The sequence below is a fragment of the Tachypleus tridentatus genome, chromosome 13 (genome assembly GCF_004210375.1).
Source record: "Tachypleus tridentatus isolate NWPU-2018 chromosome 13, ASM421037v1, whole genome shotgun sequence".
Lineage (NCBI taxonomy): Eukaryota > Metazoa > Arthropoda > Merostomata > Xiphosura > Limulidae > Tachypleus > Tachypleus tridentatus.
The window spans coordinates 212583273-212603946 of NC_134837.1; the positions used below are offsets into that span (position 1 = coordinate 212583273).

General features: G+C 32.7%; 1 protein-coding gene and 1 long non-coding RNA gene across 3 annotated transcripts in view; both read left to right on the forward strand.

The window, feature by feature from the left end:
• The window catches only part of LOC143240886 (uncharacterized), a 38612-nt gene extending 31782 nt beyond the window's left edge, over positions 1-6830 (forward strand). The window contains exon 2 of the long non-coding RNA XR_013022017.1: positions 6688-6830. This is a non-coding gene — a long non-coding RNA (uncharacterized LOC143240886). The remainder of the gene's footprint in view (positions 1-6687) is intronic.
• The window catches only part of LOC143240884 (zinc finger protein ush-like), a 194551-nt gene that overhangs the window by 130174 nt on the left and 43703 nt on the right, over positions 1-20674 (forward strand). Inside the window, exon 2 of one of the 2 annotated variants that reach the window (XR_013022015.1) lies at positions 6683-6830. The exons of the other annotated variant lie outside the window; for it this stretch is intronic. The gene's annotated coding sequence lies outside the window, so the exon portion shown is untranslated. Of the gene's footprint in view, positions 1-6682; positions 6831-20674 lie in introns of those variants that run through there. 2 annotated transcript variants of the gene reach the window in all.

Genomic DNA, 20674 nt, shown 5'->3' on the forward strand with positions numbered 1-20674 from the left:
CAAAGACGTTGCTTCGCGATCGAACTCATCTGACAATATATCTTTTGATGGCGCGCTGTGCATACATTCTTATCAGTTTTTCTCCCTCACAAAAAAAAAAGAATAAAAAAATGCAATGGACTGCATAATAAATGTGTTCCCTTATCTGAACGTGTTGCAAATGTGCTGAGTTATGACGCGTTTCTGCTTAGAATTAATTTCCTGTTTTTACCGAGTGTGTGTGATCACTGCTGATAAGCCATGAATTCACCATCGCAGGTTTTCCTATCCACTGTATTTTGATGCATATCAGGTTAGTGTAGGCTGAGACTAAGGCGTTTCATCAGCTCTCAGTAAAGCTGCTGGACTAAGAGATATCGCAGTAGTGTACATTTCTGTTATCTCTTACGGTAGCCCGGTTGAAGCTGATATCGTGCTGCTGGTAACCATAGTTACTGAGAAATTAGAGGCATCACTAGTTACATAAGACCTCATCACACTCAGAGTTATGGTCTAATATATGTAGATATATCATAATATAGTGATTATACGTATAATAAATGATGGTAAATAGACATGGATAACAGGAATAATAAGAAAAGGTGTCTATGGACTATCTTAATTACAATCACTGGTAGACCACAGCTCCACCTGGAAGTTCAAACACTCAACTTATTAATTGTTATATAAAACCCTGTTTTACTAGCTTTGTTATTAAAGCTAAGCCTTAATCAAGGAAAATAGATTATTGTTATAGGTTTAAACAATTATATGTATTTGAATTTAGTGATACACAACCAGATTATTTCAATCATTGGAAAGGAATGTGTATAAAGTATCGTCACCTAAAGACAATGAAAAGTGTAAATCTACACTGCAGGATAAAGATGGATTCTCCAATGACGAAAAAAAAACGTTTTCCCGACTTTTACTATGTAACTCAATTTAGGTGTTTAAAAATAGCTTAGACCTTACGAAACAATATACTATGAAGTCGTTGTAACATCCAGCTAACAGTTAGTAAACCACAAAGAATCGAATCCCGGTTTCTAGCGTTTTACGTCCGCAGACATAACACTGTGCCACTAGGGTGAGGGATTCATAAATATCCAATGTATACTAACTGTTAGATTCCACAGCGGACAGTGGTAAATTTTGATACCCGTGGAGAGCGGAAAACAGATAGCCCATTATGTAGCTTTGTGCTTAACTACAAGCAAAGAAACGAATGAGTTTTGTGATATTCATTCTTTACAATAGAAGAAACGGTTTGGTTTATTTTGAATTTCGCTCAAAGTTACACGAGAGTTATCTGCGCTAGCCATCCCTAATTTAGCAGTGTAAGACTAGAGGGTATAGACAGCTAGTCATCACCACCCGCTGTAAACTCTTGAGCTACTCTTTTACCAACAAATAGTGGGATTGACCGTCACATTATAACACCCCCACGGCTGAAAGGGCGAGCATGTTTGGCGTGACGGGAATCGAATCCGCGACCCTCAGAGTACGAGTAAAGTGCCTTAACCGCTTGGCCATGCCGAGCCATAGAAGAAACGGTCGGAACAGTTGCCCATTAAAGAGGTAGAGCTGCTTCGAAATGATTGAAGTATGAAAGCTGAAAAATTAAACTTTGAGTGTAAAATAGAAGAGGATTAGCTGAAACTATTTTTAACACAACTCTCGCTCTCAGATACATTTGACCAGATGTTTATCTTTCATTTTTTTCAAAGTTACTATACATTTCGTAACGTCTAGAATAATTCGCAATTAGATTCTGTATGAGGTCGTTTGCAGTTACATGGTTTCGTATGAAACGGCCCGGCATGGCCAGGTGGGTTAAGGCGTTCGACTCGTAATCTAAGGGACACGGGTTCGAATCGCTCTCGCACCAAACATGCTCGCCATTTCAGCCGTGAAGTCGTTATTATGTGACGGTGAATCCCACTAGTCGTTGATAAAAGAGTAGCCCAAGAGTTAGCGGTGGTGATGGTGATGATTAGTTGCCTTCCATCTTGTCTTACACTGCTAAATTAGGGACGAATAGCGCAGATGGTCCTTGAGTAGCTTTGCGCGAAATTCAAAACAAACCAATCATATGAAATGGTTTGAAGTTGTACCTGACCAAGTATATTCAGATTATTGTTATGTCCTAAATGTTTTTTTTTTTATAGCAAAGCCACACCAGGCTGTCTACTTATGTTCTAAATTAACACAGAGTTTCGAGTAACTTCTACTTCTTACTCTAACATGTAACAGTCACCTAAACTGTACGAACAATTCTATATTTAATATACCAATTGAAATTTGAACTGAACTAGTATTAAGGGAAAGAAAAACCCACGTCGTAATCACATTTCAGCAACTTTAATACTTTCCTAAAACATTACCAGCATTGTTATATAAAATATGCCTCAGGAGTTTTTGCAAATATGAGCTCTTGTTTGTCACGAACGATTTCGAAAAGTGTCCTTCCATTACCATAGTGTATTTTTGGGCTATCTAGCTTTGAGTGCGTGTCCTTACTTTAGTCTATAGGAATGCTGTATTGTGATTATTACATTCTACGTGATCACCAAGCAACGCTTACGTGCATGAAAAAAACACAATAATTCTTCGTTTATTTTCGGCAATAATTGGTCTCAATAATACGAGCTTCAGTAAATTTACGTTACCTAGGAAATGATAACTCTGAACAATGTACTACTTATGCGTTCACTGCCCAGTGCTGTCGACGTGAGTATAAGAATAAATAGTCTTGAGAATCCTCAATTACACCATAAAATGTTCGCTCAATAAGTTTCAGTTCTTATGATCACGAAACAAACGTATATTACTATTTATTTATTTCTTCCTCGAACGTGTAAACCAGCAAATTGCTAGTTTCTTGCCAGAGGACAAGAGTATATTTTTACTTTAACAAGAAATGAAGACTGTTAGACGTGCCAGTGACGAAATTGTCTGACATTTTCAGGCATCATCAATGTTACGGAGTAAACGAATTGCTCCGAGCCCCTTCGTTTTAGAAGTTTTGCGTTTGTTTGTATGTTATTAGTTAAGTGCAAAGCTACGCAGTAGAGTATCTGTGTTGTGCTCGCCACGGGTGTTGAAACCCGGTTTCTAGCATTACAGACTTACCGCTATGCTACTGGGGGGCTATGCTAATTTTGAACTGATGGACGAAAGGGAAGACATCTAATCGACAGCACCTGCCACCAATTCTTGAGCCTGACCGAATAACGAAATTTGACTTCCACTCGCAAAAAACATGTCTAATGGTCCCAAAGTTGGTTGACATTGTGCATTTATTATTTTTTTTTTTAGTAATGAGAGAGAAAGCATAAAGTCTTAGATTCCGGCATGTGTTAACCACCTTGATCCATTAATAACCATTACTCGACAAGAATAACAAAAATATGAGACAAATAAAAATAGATTCATCAAATCAGCGAGAATGAAACTTCTGTGGACAACTTAATTTGTCTAACCTGTAAGTTTATTCACCACTCCTTCATAATAATAATAATTTGGCCTAACGTACGTCGAACACTAAACAAACTTGTATAACGTATCCATCGTTAGAGTAGCCATTATTACTTTTATAACCTCTCTTAAAGTTAGTTGTGGAGAAAACCATTAAGGTTTATTCCAAGAGTTTGTTCGTCCGTCCGTCCGTCCATGTGTTTTTTTTTGTTCGAATCTTTCCAACACCCCTCCCTTTTTAATTTCAAATTTATAAAATACACTTCTTAATTATTTTTAATATTTGTGATTTCGCTTACACGCATCAGGTTTCTCTAAACTAAACTTAGAGGAATATTTGTGAGTTAAAGCATTCAATGTACAAAAACATAAATAGGAACAGCTATATGTCTGTGGATTCACAAAGGGAAAGAGCAAACAAACAACTTTCGATGTTCTTGGTGGATAGAGCCTATTATATAATAATTACTGTCACTAAGCAATAGAGACTGGCTTGCACTATACTCTCTACCATTTTTTCTTAACGAAACTCTCTTGTTCTTGAAAGTCGAATACGTTCGTTGACAATCTTGTATCTCCAAACTGAATAGGTGGCCTTTTATTGTTTGCTTTTTATTGATGTAACCGAGTTTATAACAAGCACTTAGCGTCTTCTATGTGGATAAAAAACTTAAAGATTTTTTCGAATCCTTCGAATCCTCAAATTCTAAATCCTTATTTACATAAATATCAAATTTCTAGAAAAATAGGCTTTCACCAAAATTGTCACAAATTTCTTCCGAAGCGATTTCGTCTTTTGTCTATTTAGAAAGGAATATGGCGACTGTGTATTGAATGTACAAACCTTTTCGTTATTCATACGAAATAGATCTCTGTGCTTTTATCTTCAGATCGTCACCTATCTTTGTTTACAGTTTTAGAATGTATACAACCTCGTGTATTTAAAGTATTATATATGTCTTTGATAATTGTGAATTAACACAGTATATATGTATTTAGTATTTTACTCGTATACATTTGTTTTAAAATTCGCGAAACTTCTAAATGCATAGTTACTTATATCCGTAGTTCCTTTTTTTTTTGTTTTGATTCTTTATTTTTGAATTTCACGGAAAGCTACATGAGGGCTATCTGCGGTAGTCGTGCCTAATTGAGCAGTTTATGACTAGAGGGAAGGCAACTAGTCATCACTACCACTGCCAACTCTTGGGCTACTCTTTTATCAACGAATAGTGGGATTGACTGTGACATTGCAATGTTCCCATAGCTAAAAGGGCGAGCATTTTTTAGTGAGAAAGGGATTCGGACCCGTAACCCACAGATTGAGTGAGAGTCGAGTGTCCTAACCACCTTGGCCATATCGGTCAGCTTCTCTTTATCAAGCTTACTACCAATAGATAGGTAAGTTTACAGATGTGCAAAGCTAGAATCCGGGATTCGATTCCATGCAGATAGCCCAGTGTGGCTTTGTTGTAAACCAAACAAATAATACTTCCAACAAGAATGGCCAGTAAGGCACAATAAATCAACTTCGGCGTATTACGCATTTACAAGTAACCGTTACAACTTTATTTAATAAACTGTTTTTGTATTTTACGTAATCTATTTGTTTCAGCGTCTACCAAACATTCAGATACAAAAGTTATAATAGGTCAGTAACTCTTAACCTTTTCTTTCGCGGATCGCGTGAAATTTCTTTCTTCATCTAACCGAACACGATACATTTCGCCTCAGTAATTATTCACCCATTAAAGTAAACCTGCACACAACTTATGACTTGGACAAGAAATCGTAAAATAATCTAAATCTCTGTACATCCCGTTTTCGATTTTAGTTTTTTTTTCTTTCGTTTTTATTTTTTCGTAAGCTTTAGAGGAGGACTAGTCTTTGGGAGTAGGCGAAGTACGATCTCCGAACAGGGTATTCACCTCTCAACCCCTAAGGGGTAACAAACTGACATTGCAATTAGCATTTCTTGTCAATTTTTCAGGAGTAAGGAAATCCGAATACAACAATTCGGCCTTGGTCCTGGAGGCCTTATAACGCTTAATTAAGTTTATTTATATCGCTGCATTGGTTACAGTGCAGATAAGACTATTGTGTAGCATTTGAACAAACCTAACAACGTGGAATATTAAAATAACGAAATATGTTAGTTGCAGTAACTAGGACCGGAAAGCTGCCCGGTGTTTAAGAGTGCCCGGGGGTCTAATGTTTCCTTCTTTTTCAGAATATCACAAAACACGCTCAACACTCTGGGGCTATTGGTGCGCTATAGAAGTGAGGATTAAATTCCACTATTCAGTTCGGCAAGAGTAACCCGAAATCTGGCGCTTTGTACGTTTAACTAGCTTCCCGTCACTAGGTTATTTAACGGTACGTTAAGACTCGTAGTTCAGTTCTCCAAGGTGGACAAGACGCAGATAGCCTATTGAGTATATTTACGTTAAAAACATGACAATTAGCTAACTACTTTTTTCTAGTCTTTCAGTCCAAAATTATGTATCTTTGTGCAAAAATTCTAAAGAAACACAGTCATGTACGAGCGCTTCCAATCTCCTCCAAAACCTGAATTCGTGTAAAGTGTACGGCTCTTTATAATCAAACTTAAAGTAAATAAATGCAAAGATATGTTTACAACACAGCCAGAAACGAAGCACAACCTGGTTAAGTTTGTTTTCAATTGGCGATGTTTTCTCAATTTGCTTTTCTTTGTTTGCTGTTAAGCTATATGTCTGTGCCGTGTCACCTACGGGTATCCGAAAACAGTATTCAATGTTACAAGCTCGCACGCTTATCGCTGAGCCATTGAGGGGTCTTCTCGAGTTAAATGTAGGAAGTGTAATAACCGCACTTAAGAGGTACACGTCATATTAGAACATAGCACGTAATTACAAAAATTTATTTACATTTTTCTTAGCATGCTTGAATATTGTGACCGTTTCGACTCGCAATATGAGAGTCGCGAGTTCGAATACATGTTCGCAGTTTCAACCTTTAGGGCGTTATATTAAGACGGTCAGTCATACTAGCCGTTGGTGAAAGAGTTGGCGGTAGATGGTGTTGACTCGCTGATTTACTTGTAGTCTATCACTTGAAAATTCGAGTCAGATAGTGCAGATAGCCTTCGAGCAACTTTGCAGGGAATTCAAAACAAACAAATGTGGTGTTTGTTTTTATATATACTTTATATATATATATATAAATCGATATCTTTGTACAGTACAGAAGTGAACACTCAAATACACGCCTTCGCTGCGATGTAAGACACCACTGACAAGATTGATGAAGCAAGGATGTGTCGAGAATTAAAAACAAACTTTTGGGCACTGTTCACTGTGATAAAACATGCACGATTACCTCCAAAAATAGGAACGCACCTCGGTTATGTCTACTTTGTCAAGCTTATCGAAACCACTGCTCCCGAATTACAGCATAAGTTCTATCGATAAATTGCCTTTTGAGAAATACTCATAAAACGAAATACACGTGATACAGCTGGATGGGAGTCATTTCATGACCAACCGACATCATTTATTAACAAGTTGTATGGGAACTACTTCTTTCTGCGCAACAAACCACTGTAGAAATAATAAGAAATATCCGTGTCATGCTTCGTCTTTTTTTAACTACTAAAGTGATGAATCACCAAGGCCTCTTCCGTTCTCTACATCAACACGATCATCTTCCAGTTTACTGTCACCTGGCTTGAAGATTGATCACTTGATTTCGAACGAAAATATATGTTTAGTTGGTTAAAAAAAACCTATAATGAAGAAATCCTTACACATAGCGCCACCTACAAAAGTGAGAGTAGCTTATTTTCTTTAAATGGTTAAAATAAAAAAAAAATTCGACAGAAAAATGTATATATAATGCTTTTTCTTTCACTCACTTAAACTTAAACATTACCGCATAGAGAGAGCGTAATTTAGAGACATTTTCTGTGATGTTTCAAACGTTTTGGTGAAAATACGTATATCACTCTATTCATTTGGTTTTGTCAGCTAATATTATAAATTCGAGCAAAGCTACACGCGAGCTATTTGCACTAGACGTCCTTAGTTTATTTGTGAAATATTAGAGGAAATACAGGCACCTAGTCATCAGCACCAAACCGCCAACTACTGTTCTATTCTTTCACCAACGAATAGTTGAATTGATCATCACTGTCAAATTTCCATATTAATGACTTCCAATATTAAGTAGAAGAGTATAAAACAGTTAACTGACCCATATTCCAACTGTTAAACACTTCCAGTACTAAGTAGAGAAGTAAAAGACAATTAACTGAACCATATATCAACTCTTAATGACTTCCCATGCCAAATGAAGAACAAAAACGGGTTAACTGAATCAAATGTCAACTATTAATCACTTCCTATACTGCGTAGAAGAGCAAAAACTGTTAAACCAAATGTCAACTATTAATAACTTGCCAATACTAAGTAGAAGAGTATAAAACAGTTAACCAAACATCAAATATTAATGACTTTCTATCCTAAGTAGAAGAGTGTAAAACAGTTAATTGAACCACATTCCAACTATTAATCACTTCCAATACTAAGTACAAAATTAAAAGACAATTAACAGAACAAAATGTCAACTATTAATGATTTCCAGTACAAATTAGAAGAGTAAAAAACAGTTAACGGAATCAGATTTTAACTATTATTGATTTCCAAATACTTAGTAGAACAGTATAAAACAGTTAACTGAACCAAAAACATCAACAATTTATGACTTACATTACTAACTAGAAGTGAATGAAACAGTTAAATTAACCAAATGTCATGACTTTTAATACAAAGTAAACCAGTAAAAAACAGTTAGCTAAGCCAAATGCCAACTGTTAATAACTTTCAGTACAAAGTAGTGGAGTAAAAGGACTTAACTGAACAAATTGTCATTTATTAATAACTTCCAATACTAAATAGAGTAGTAACAAACACGTAACTGAAAAACGTCAACTGTTATTACTACCAAATATTAAGTAGAAGAGTATAAAACAGTTAACTTAACCAGAAGTATCAACTATTATTGAGTTCCATTATTAAGTAGAAAAGTACAAAATAGCTAATTGAACAAAATGTCAACTATTAAAGACTTCCAATATAAAGTACACGAGTAAAAAAACAGTTAACTTTGCCAAAAGAAAATTATTAATAACTTCCATAACAAGATAGAGGAGGAAAAAACAGTTAACCCAAACATATGCCAACTATTAATTCTCTTAAATAATAAGTAGAAAAGTATGAAACAGTTAACTTAACCATATAAAGACTTTCTGTATAAAATCCACTAGTAAAAAAGAGTTAACTGAGCCATATGCCAATTATTAATGACTTACAATACCAGTAGGAGAGTAAGTAAGGAACAGTTAATTGAACCAACGTCAGTTGGTTTCTTCTACCAAGTAGAGTAGTAAAAAAAAGTTAACTGAACCAAATGCCAACTATTAAGGACTTCTAACACAAAGTGGAGAAGAAAAAACAGTTAACTGAACCAAATATCATCTATTAATTACTTCCAATATTAAGTAGAAGAGTTATAAACATTTTCTGAACCAAATGCCAACTATTAATGACTTACAATACTGTGTAAAAGATTAAAAGACAGTCAACTGTGAACCAAATGCCAACTATTAATAACTTCAAACACCAAGTAGAGGAGTAAAAATCCGTTAACGCACCTAAATGCCAACTAATAATGGTATTAAATAGTAAGTAGAGTAGAAACCATCAGTTAACTGAAACAGTTCTCAACCATTAATGACTTCCAATCCTAATTAGAGTAGTAAAAAATAGTTAACTGACGAAAATGTAAACTGTTAATGAGTTCCAATACAAAGTGGAGGAGTTAAAAACAAATAACTGAACAAATGACTTCTAATGCAAACTAGAGGAATAAAACACAGTTTACTGAACCAAATGTAAACTGTTAATGACTTTCAATACTAATTAGAAGAGTAAAAGACAATTTACTGAACCAAATGTAAACTGTTAATGATTTATCAATACTACGTAGAATACTATATAACTCAGTTAACTGATCCGATTGTCAACTGTTACTCACCTCTAGTACTACGTGGAAGAGTAAATGCTGCTATACTGAATCAAATGCTACTATTAATAACTTTAAAATACTAAGTAGAAGAGTGTAAAACACTTAACTGAACCATATAAAGAGTCCAAAATAATATACACTAGTAAAAAACAGTTAACTGAGACAAATGCCAAATATTAATGACTTACCCTACTAAGTAGAAGAGTAAAATACTATTAACCGAACCAAACTTTAAATATTAATTACTTCTAATACTGAGAAGAAGAGCAAAAAACAGTTAATTGAACCACATGGCAAGTACTAAACACTTCCAATACAAAGTAAATAATAAAAAGAGATAACTGCGCCAAATGCCAACTACTACTAACTTCCAACTCAAAGTAGTGAAGTGAGAAACAATTAACTCAATCACATGTCAACTTATGACTTCTGATATTAAGTAGAAGAGTATAAAAAATATAACTGAATCAAATGCCAACTATTATTAGCTTACAGTACTAAGTAGAAGAGTATAAAAAATATAACTGAATCAAATGCCAACTATTATTAGCTTACAGTACTAAGTAGAAGAGTATAAAACAGTTAACGGAGGCAAATGTCAACTATTAATTATTTCCAAATAATAATAAGAAAAGTATAAAAATGTTAATTGAAACAAAAATATCAACTATTAATGACTTCCATTACTGAATAGAAGTGTAAAAAACAGTTAACGGAGACAAATGTCAACTGTTAATTATTTCCAAATAGAAAGTAGAGGAATATAACACAAGTTACTGAACCAAACGTCAAATATTATTAACTTTAAATACTAAGTAGAAGTGTATAAACAGTTAGCTTAACTGTATGCAAACTATTAATGACTTACAATACTAAATAGAAAACTAAAAGACTGTTAACTGAACCAAATTTTAACTATTAAGTTAAAATATTTTCTACAGAAGTAGAAAAGCAAATAAGAGTTTAGTAAACAAAATGTCAATTATTAGTATCTTCCAATAATAAACAGAGTGGTAAAAAACAGTTAAACGAACCAAATGTAAACCATTAATACTTCCAAATAATAATTAGAAGAGTATAAAACATTTAACTGAACCAAAAAGAACAACTATTAACTACTTCCATTACTAACTAGAAGAGAATAAAACACGTAATTAAACTAAATGTCAACAATCAATAACTTCCAACACAAAGTAGAAGAGTAAAAAACAATTAACTGCGCCAAATGTGAACTATCAATGACCTACCATAATAAGTAAAGGAGAAAAATAGTTAAATCAACCAGATACCAACTATTAATGACTTGTAATACTAAGTAGAGGAAATGAAAGTTGCTAACAGAACCAAATGCAAAAAATTAATGATTTCCAATACCAAATAGAAGAGTAAAAGACAGCTAACTGAACCAAATATAATCTATTAATGACTTCCAAAACTGAATAGAGAAGAGTAAAAAACAAATGTCAACTACTAATGTCTTCCTGTACTGAATAGAGAAGAAAAAGTTCCTCAACCAAATGGCAACTATTACTAACTTACAATACTAAGTAGAGGAGATAGAATTAGGTACTTCAATCAGAGGTCAACTATTAATGTTTTTAAATACCAAGGAAAAAAGTAAAAAACACTTCACTGAACCAAATGCCAACTACTAATGATTTCCAATACTAAGCAGAAGAGTAAAAACAGTTAACTGAACTAAATGCCAACAATTGATGACTTCCAAAAGTGAATAGAGAAAAGTAAAAATCAAATAAGTGAACCAAGTGCCAACTACTAATGACTTCCTGTACTGAATAGAGAAGAAAAAGTTCCTCAACCAAATGACAACTATTAATAACTTACAATATTAAGTAGAGGAGATAGAATTAGGTACTTCAATCAGAGGTCAACTATTAATGTCTTCAAATACCAAGGAAAAGAGTAAAAATAGTTCACTGAACCAAATGCCAACTACTAATGACTTACAATACTAAGTAGAAGAGAGTAAAACAGTTGCCTGAATCAAATACAAACTACTAATGACTTCCAACACAAAATAAAAGAGTAAAAAAGTTAACTGAACCACATGCCAACAATTAATACTTTCAAATAATAAGCAGAAGGGTATAAAACAGTTATCTACACCAAAAAGACCAATTATTAATGACTTTTATTACTAAGTAGACGAGTAAAAAATAGTTAATTGAAATATATGCCAACTATTAATTACTTCTAGATACTATGTACAAGAGTATAAAACACTAAATGAACCAAATTCTAAATACAAATGACTTCCAATACCAAATAGAAGAGTAACAACAGGTAATTGAACCTAATATCAACTATTAATGACTTCCAATACTAAAGAAAAAGTTAAAAAAAAAACAGTTGTCTAAATCAAATACCAACTATTTATGACTTTCAATACTAAGTTGAAAAGCAGAAAACAATTAAGTGGGCCAAATACCAACTATTAATGAATTCCAATACAAAGTAGAAGAGTAAAAAAACACTTAAGTGATCCAAATGTAACCATGAATGAATTCCATTACTAAGTAGAAGAATATAAAACACTTAATTGAACCAGATGCCAAATATTAATGAAATCCAATACCAAGTGGGTGAGTTAATAACATATAACTGAACCAAATACCAATAATTAATGACTTCCAATACTAAGTGGAAGGGTAAAAATAGTTAACTGATCCAAACACCAACTATTAATCACTTCCAATGCTAAGTAGAACAGTAAAGAACAGTTAAATGAACCAGATGCCAGCTATTAAAGACTTGCAATACTAAGTAGAAAAGAAAAAAACAGTTAACTGTATCGAATGTCAACTATTAAGGACTTATAATATTAAGTACAGGAGTAAAAAAAAACCCAGTTAATTCAAATATATACCAGCTATTAATTACTTCTAATACTAAGTACAGGAGAAGAAATCAGTTAACTGGGCCAAATACCAACTATTAATGACTTCGAGTACTAAACAGAGGAGAAACAAAAACTGTTAACTGAACCAAATTAAAAATATTAATCACTTTCAAAAACTATGTAGAATAGTATAAAAAAGTAAGCTGAACAAAATGTCAACTATTAATGACTTCAAGTACCATCTAGAAAAGTAAAATACAGAAAACGTTACCAAATATCAACAATTAATGGCTTCCAATACTAAGTATATGAGTAAAAAAACTGTTAATTGAAGCAAAGGTAAACTATTAATGACTTCCAATACTTATAGGAGCAGTTAAAAACAGTTAACTGAGACAAATACCAACCTTTAATGGCTTCCAAATACAAAGTAAAAGAGTATAAAGCAGTTAGTTAATTTAATTAAATGTCAACAGTTAACGACCTCTAATACTAAACAGAAGAAAAAATCAGTTAATTGAACAAAATATCAACCATTAATGACTTCCAGAAATACGTAGAGGACTATAAAACAGTTAGCTGAACCAAACGTCAAATACAAATGACTTCCAATAACAAGTGGCGGAGTTAAATACATTTTACTGAAACAAAGGCCTATAATTGATGACTTATAATATTAAATAGAGTAGTGAAGAAATGTTAACTGAATCAAATGTCAACTATTAATAACTTCCAATACCAAGTAGAGGAGTTTTAAACAGTTAACTAAACCATATGCCAACTACTAATGACTTCCACTACTAAATAGAAGAGTAAATGCCAGATAACTGAACCAAATGTTAACAATTAATGACTTTTAAAACTAAGTACAAGAGTAAACAAAAAGAGTTAATTGAGACAAATGTCATATATTAAACACTTTGAAAAACTAAGTAGAAGACTATGAAACAGTAAACTGAACCAAATACGAACTATTAATGACTTTCAATACTAAGTAGAAGAGTTTCAAACAGATAACTAAACCAAATACGAACTATTAATGACTTCCAATACTGTCTAGAAAAGTAAAATGCAGATAACTGAACCAAATCTCAATAATTAATGGCTTCCAATACTAAGTATATGAGTAAAAAAACTGTTAATTGAAGCAAAAGTAAACTATTAATGACTTCCAATACTTAAATGAGCAGTAAAAAGCAGTTAACTGAAACATACGCCAACTATAAATGACTCCAAAATACAAAGCAGAAGAGTATGAAAATTAGTTATGTGAAATAAATGTCAACAATTATTGACCTCCAATATTAAGCAGCAGAAAAAAACAGTTAATTGAACTAAGTGGAGAAGGAAAAATAGTTAATTGACATATATAACAACTATTAATTACTTCCAATACAAAATAAGGAGAAAATCTCTTAACTGGGTTAATTACCAAATATTAATGATTTCGAATACTAAAGAGAAGAAAAAACAGTTAATTGAACCAAATGTCAACTATTAATCACTTCCAATACTTAGGTGAGAAGACTTTAAAACAGATGACAGAACCAGATGTCAACTATTAATGACTTCCAATACTAAGTAAAAGAGAAAAAACAGTTAATTCAAATAAAATTGAAATATTTATGCCTTACGATACAAAGTAGAGAAATAAAACACAGGTAACTGAACCAAAGGTCAATAATAAATGACTCCGAATATTAAGCAAAAGAAAAAAGTTAATTGAATAAAATATCAAGCATTAATGACTTCTAGTAACAAATAGAGGACTAAAAAGCAGTTAACTGAACCAAATGTCAATAATTAATGACTCCCAATACTAAATAGAAGAGTAAAAACAGTTAACTGAACCGAATGCCAACTACTAATCACTTCCAATACCAAGTAAAAGAGTAAAAACAGTTAATTCAACCAAAAGTGAAATATTAAAAACTAAAAATACGAAGTAGAGAAGTAAAACACGCATAACTGAGCAAATGTCAACAATTAATGACTCCCAATACTATGTAGAAGAGAAAACACAGATAACTGAACCAACTGTCAACTATTAATAACTTCCAAAACCAAGTGGAAGTGTTTAAAACAGTTAACTAAACCATATGTTAACTACTAATGACTTCCACTACTAAATAGAAGAGTAACAGACAGATAACCATACGGAATATTAACAATTAATGGCATCCAGTAGTAAGTAGAAGAGTAAATATGAGATAATTGAACCAAATTTCAGATATTAGTCACTTTCAAAATTAAAGTAGAAGAGTATAAAACAGTTAACTCAACCAAATGTCAACTATTAATTACTTCCAATACTAAGTAGAAGAGTTTATTACAGTTAACTGAACAATATCCCAACTTGTTTACTTCAGTACTAAGCAGAAGAGTAAAATACAGATAACTGATCCAAATGTTAACAATTATTGACTTGACTTCGAATACTAGGTAGAAGAGTATAAAACAGTTAACTAAAAGATGTGCCAATAATTAATGGTTTCCAGTACAAAGTATAATAGTAAGAAACAGTTACAGTCATGTGAAAAAGTTAGGACACCCTATGAAAGCCTGTGTATTTTTCCAACATTTTTGGATATATAGATATTTAATCTCAATTTTAACAATACTGAGAGTTTGTAGGAATATAACTAAACAATTAAAACTGAAGAAAACACTTTTCAAGATCTTCTGTAAATGTACTTCTACAAAAATGCATATTCTAACTGAGGAAAAAGTTAGGACATCCTACCCTCTAATAGCTAGTGTTACCCCCTTTGGCTGAAATAACTGCAGTGAGACGCTTCTTGCAGCCATCTATCAGTCTCTGACATTGATCTGAAGAAAGTTTGCCCCACTTCTCAATGCAGAATTCTTTCAGCTGTGAGATGTTTGAGGGGTTTCTTGCATGTACAGTCCGTTTCAAGTCACCCCACAACATCTCAATGGGATTAAGATCTGGGCTTTGACTCGACAATTCCATGACTCTCCATTTCTTAGTTTTCAGCCAGTCCTTGGTGGATTTACTGGTGTATTTTGGGTCATTGTCCTGTTGCAGGGTCCAGTTCCGCTTCAGCTTTAATTTTTTTACAGATGGGCTCACATGATCCTCAAACACCCTCTGATACACAGTAGAATTCATGGTGGATTCTATTGTTGTGAACTGTCCAGGTCCTGCTGCAGCAAAGCAGCCCCAAACCATGACACTTCCACCTCCATGCTTCACAGTTGGTTTGGTTTTTGGAATTTCGCACAAAGCTACTCGAGGGCTATCTGTGCTAGCCGTCCCTAATTTAGCAGTGTAAGACTAGAGGAAAAGCAGCTAGTCATCACCACCCACCGCCAACTCTTGGGCTACTCTTTTACCAACGAAAAGTGGGATTGACCGTCACATTATAACGCCCCCACGGCAGGGAGGGCGAGCATGTTTTGGCGCGACTCGGGCGCGAACCCGCGATCCTCAGATTACGAAGCGCACGCCTTAACGCGCTAGGCCTTGCTAGGCCCTTCACAGTTGGTATGAAGTTCTTTTTTTGAAATGGTGTATTTGGTTTACGCCAAACATGTCCCCTGTTTTGGTGTCCAAATAATTCAATTTTTGACTCATCTGTCCAAAGAACATCATTTCAAAAGTCCTGGTCTTTGTTTACATTCTCTCTGGCAAACTTCAGTCTAGCCTTGATTTTTCTCTTAGAGAGCAAAGGTTTCCTCCTTGCACACCTCCCATGCAAGTTAAACTTGTTCAGTCTCTTTCTGATTGTGGAGGCAAGCACTTTCACATCAACAGTAGCCAGAGCCTGCTGTAGGTCCCGTGATGACATGTTAGGGTGTTTTGAGACCTCTTTTAAAATCTTGCGGTATGCTCTCGGGGTGAACTTGCTTGGACGACCAAACCTTGGCATGTTGTCAGTTGTTTTGAAAGCCCTCCACTTGTTGACTATTTTCCGAACAGTGGAATGGCTGATTTCAAAATCTTTAGGGATCTTTTTAAATCCCTTACCAGACACATAAGCTGCTACAATTTTCTTTCTGAAGGCCTCAGACAGCTCTTTTGCTCTCACCATGGTGCTCACTCTCACTTCAACAGTCAGGAGCACACCAAACTAAATGTCTGAGGTTTAAATAGGGCAGGCCTCATTCAAAATGTTGAGTAACGATCTTCTAATCATGTGCCCCTGGTGTGAGTTGAACCATTTTAAGTGGGAATAAATGTGGGGGTGTTATTTTTCCTCAGTTAGAATATGCATTTTTGTAGAATTACGTTTACAGAAGATCTTGAAAAGTCTTTTCTTCAGTTTTAATTGTTTAGTTATATTCCTATAATTTCTCAGTATTGTTAAAATTGAGATTACATATATATATATCCAAAAATACACAGGCTTGCATAGGGTGTCCTAACTTTTTCACATGACTGTAACTGAGCCAAAGGCTAACTATAAATGAGTTCCAATACTAAGTAGAAGAGTAAAAAACAGTTAACTAAACCATATGCTATCTATTAATGACTTAAAACACAAAGCAGATTAGTAAAAAACGTAAAAAACTGTAAGCTTATTCAAATGCCAATTTATCATGACTTACTCTGCTAAGTGGAGGAGTAAAAAACAGTTAAATGAACTAAACGCCAAAAATTAATGACTTCTAATACTAAGTAAAAAACAGTTAACTGAACCAAATGTCAAATAGTTATGTCTTCCAATACTAAATAGAGGAGAAGAAACAGTTAATTGAATGAAATTTCAACTACTAGTGATTTCCAATACAACGTAGAAGAGTAAAGGACAAATAACTGAACCAAATGCCAACAAATAATAACTTCCAATACTAAGCAAAATAGTATGAAACAGTTAAGTGCATGAAATGTCAACTATTAATGTCTTCCAATACTAAGTAAAATAGTATGAAACAGTTAAGTGCATGAAATGTCAACTATTAATGTCTTCCAATACTAAGTAAAATAGTATGAAACAGTTAAGTGCATGAAATGTTAACTATTAATCACTTCCAATAATAAGTAGAAGAGTAAAACCAGTTACCTTACCAAATGTCAACTATTAATAACTTCCAATACTAAGTAGAAAAGTTTGAAACAGTTAACTGAACCATATGCCGATTATTATTTACTTGCTATACTAAGTAAAGAGTAAAAGATAACTGAACTAAATTTCAACAATTAATGTTTTCCAATACTAAGTAGAATAAAAGAACAGTTAACTGAACCTAATGACAACTATTAAAGACTTCAAAATACTAAGTAAAATAGCATAAAACAGTGAACCAAATGTTAGCCAGTAATGACTTCCAATACTAACTAGAGGACTAAAAGCAGATAACTGACACAAATGCCAACCATTAATGACTTCTAATACTAAGTAGATGACTAAAAACAGTTAACTAAAGAAATGCCAACTACTAATCACTTCCAATAGAAAGTAGAACAATAAAAAACAGTTAATTCAGGAAAATGCTAGATATTGATGACCTCTAATACAAAGTAGAAGAGTAAAAAACAGAGAAGTGAACCCAATGTTAACAATTAATGACTTTCTATACTAAGTAGAAGAGACAAAACAGTTAATTCAAGTATATGTCAAGTATTCATGATTTCCAATACTACGTAGAGGATAATAAAACAGTTAATAAAACCAAATGCCAACTATTAGTAACTTCAAATAAGAAGCAGAGGAGAAAAAACAGTTAACTGAGACAATTCTCAAAAGTTAATGACTTCCAATACTAAGTTGAAGAGTAAAAGACAGATAACTGACCAAAGGTCAACTACTATTGTTTTCCAATACTAAATAGAGGGAAAAAATAATTAACTGAACCAAGTGTCAACTTTTAATGTCTTCGAAATACTAAGTAAAGGAGTCAAAAACTGATAACTGAGCCAAATAAATTCCGACACAAAGTAGAAAAGTAAAAAACAGTTATCTAAAGTAAATGATAACTATTTAATTAATTCCAATAGTAAATAGAGGAGTTGAAAACAGTTAATTGAAACAAATGCCAAAATTTAATGACTTGCAATACTACGTAATAAAACGAAGAACAGTAAACTGAACCAAATGCTAATGATTTCCAATTCTAAGTAGAAGAGTAACAAACAGTTAATTGAACCAAATGTCAAGTATTATTCACTTTCAATACTAAATAGAGGAGAAGAAACACATAACTGAATGAAATGTCAACTACTAGTGATTTCCAATACTAAGTAGAAAAGTAAAAGACAAATAACTGAACCAAAAGTCAACAAATAATGACTTCCAATACTAAGTAGAGGAGTAAAAAAGGCAGTTAATTGAATCAGATGTCATCTTTTGATGTTTTCCAATACTAAGTAAAAGAGTGAAAAACGGTTAACTGAACCAAATATCATCTATTATTGTGTTCCAATACTAAGTAGAGGGGTTAAAAAACATTTAACTGAACCAAATGTCAAATATTAATTGGTTACAATAATAAGTAGAGTAGTGAAAAACAGTTAATTGAACCAAATGTCAACTATTAATCACTTTGAATACTAGTAGACGTGAATAAAACAGGTAACTCAAATCTATGCCAACTATTAATAACTTGCCATTAAAGGTAGAACCAAATGACAATTATTAATGACTTCCAATACTAACTAGAGGAGAAAGAACCAGTTAACTGAACCAAATGCTAAAACTTAATAACTTCCAATACTAAGTATAAAACTAAAAAACAGTTAACTGAACGAAATGTTAACTGTTAATGACTTCCAATACTAAGGGAAAAACTAAAGAAAACATAACTAATCCAAATGTCAACCATTAATCAAATCTAATACAAAACGATTAATCAAACAAATGTCAGGTATAAATGTTTTCAAATACTAAGTAGAGGAGTTCAAAACAGTTAACTGAAGAAATTACAACTACTAAAGACTTCCAAATACTTTTTAGAAGAGTAAAAAACAGTTAAATGAACCAAATGTCAACTATTAATGACCTCAATACTAGGTAGAAGAATATAAAGCAGTTTTCTCAAGCAAATGTCAACTGTTAATATTTTGAAACACTAAGTAGAGAAGTAAAAAACAATTAACTTAACCAAAAATCAGGTATTAATGGCATCCAATACTAAGTAGCGTAGTGAAAAGCAGTTAATTGAAATAAATACAACTATTAATGACTTCCAATACTAATTAGAAGAGTATAAAATAGTTTACTGAACCTAATATCAACTATTAATGATTTCCTATACTAATTAGAAGAGTATAAAATAGTTTACTGAACCTAATGTCAACTATTAATGACTTCCAATACTAATTAGAAGAGTATAAAATAGTTTACTGAACCTAATGTCAACTATTAACGACTTCCAATACTAATTAGAAGAATATAAAATAGTTTACTGAACCTAATGTCAACTATTAATGATTTCCTATACTAATTAGAAGAGTATAAAATAGTTTACTGAACCTAATGTCAACTATTAACGACTTCCAATACTAATTAGAAGAATATAAAATAGTTTACTGAACATAATGTCAACTATTAATGATTTCCTATACTAATTAGAAGAGTATAAAATAGTTTACTGAACCTAATGTCAACTATTAATGACTTCCAATACTAATTAGAAGAGTATAAAATAGTTTACTGAACCTAATGTCAACTATTAATGATCTCCTATACTAATTAGAAGAGTATAAAATAGTTTACTGAACCTAATGTCAACTATTAATGACTTCCAATACTAATTAGAAGAGTATAAAATAGTTTACTGAACCTAATGTCAACTATTAACGACTTCCAATACTAATTAGAAGAGTATAAAATAGTTTACTGAACCTAATGTCAACTATTAATGATTTCCTATACTAATTAGAAGAGTATAAAATGGTTTACTGAACCTAATGTCAACTATTAATGACTTCCAATTCTAATTAGAAGAGTACAAAATAATTTACTGAACCTAATGTCAACTATTAACGACTTCCAATACTAATTAGAAGAGTATAAAATAGTTTACTGAACCTAATGTCAACTGTTAATGACTTCCAATACTAATTAGAAGAGTATAAAATAGTTTACTGAACCTAATGTCAACTATTAACGACTTCCAATACTAATTAGAAGAGTATAAAATAGTTTACTGAACCTAATGTCAACTATTAATGATTTCCTATACTAATTAGAAGAGTATAAAATAGTTTACTGAACCTAATGTCAACTATTCATGACTTCCAATACTAATTAGAAGAGTATAAAATAGTTTACTGAACCTAATGTCAACTATTAACGACTTCCAATATAAATTAGAAGAGGATAA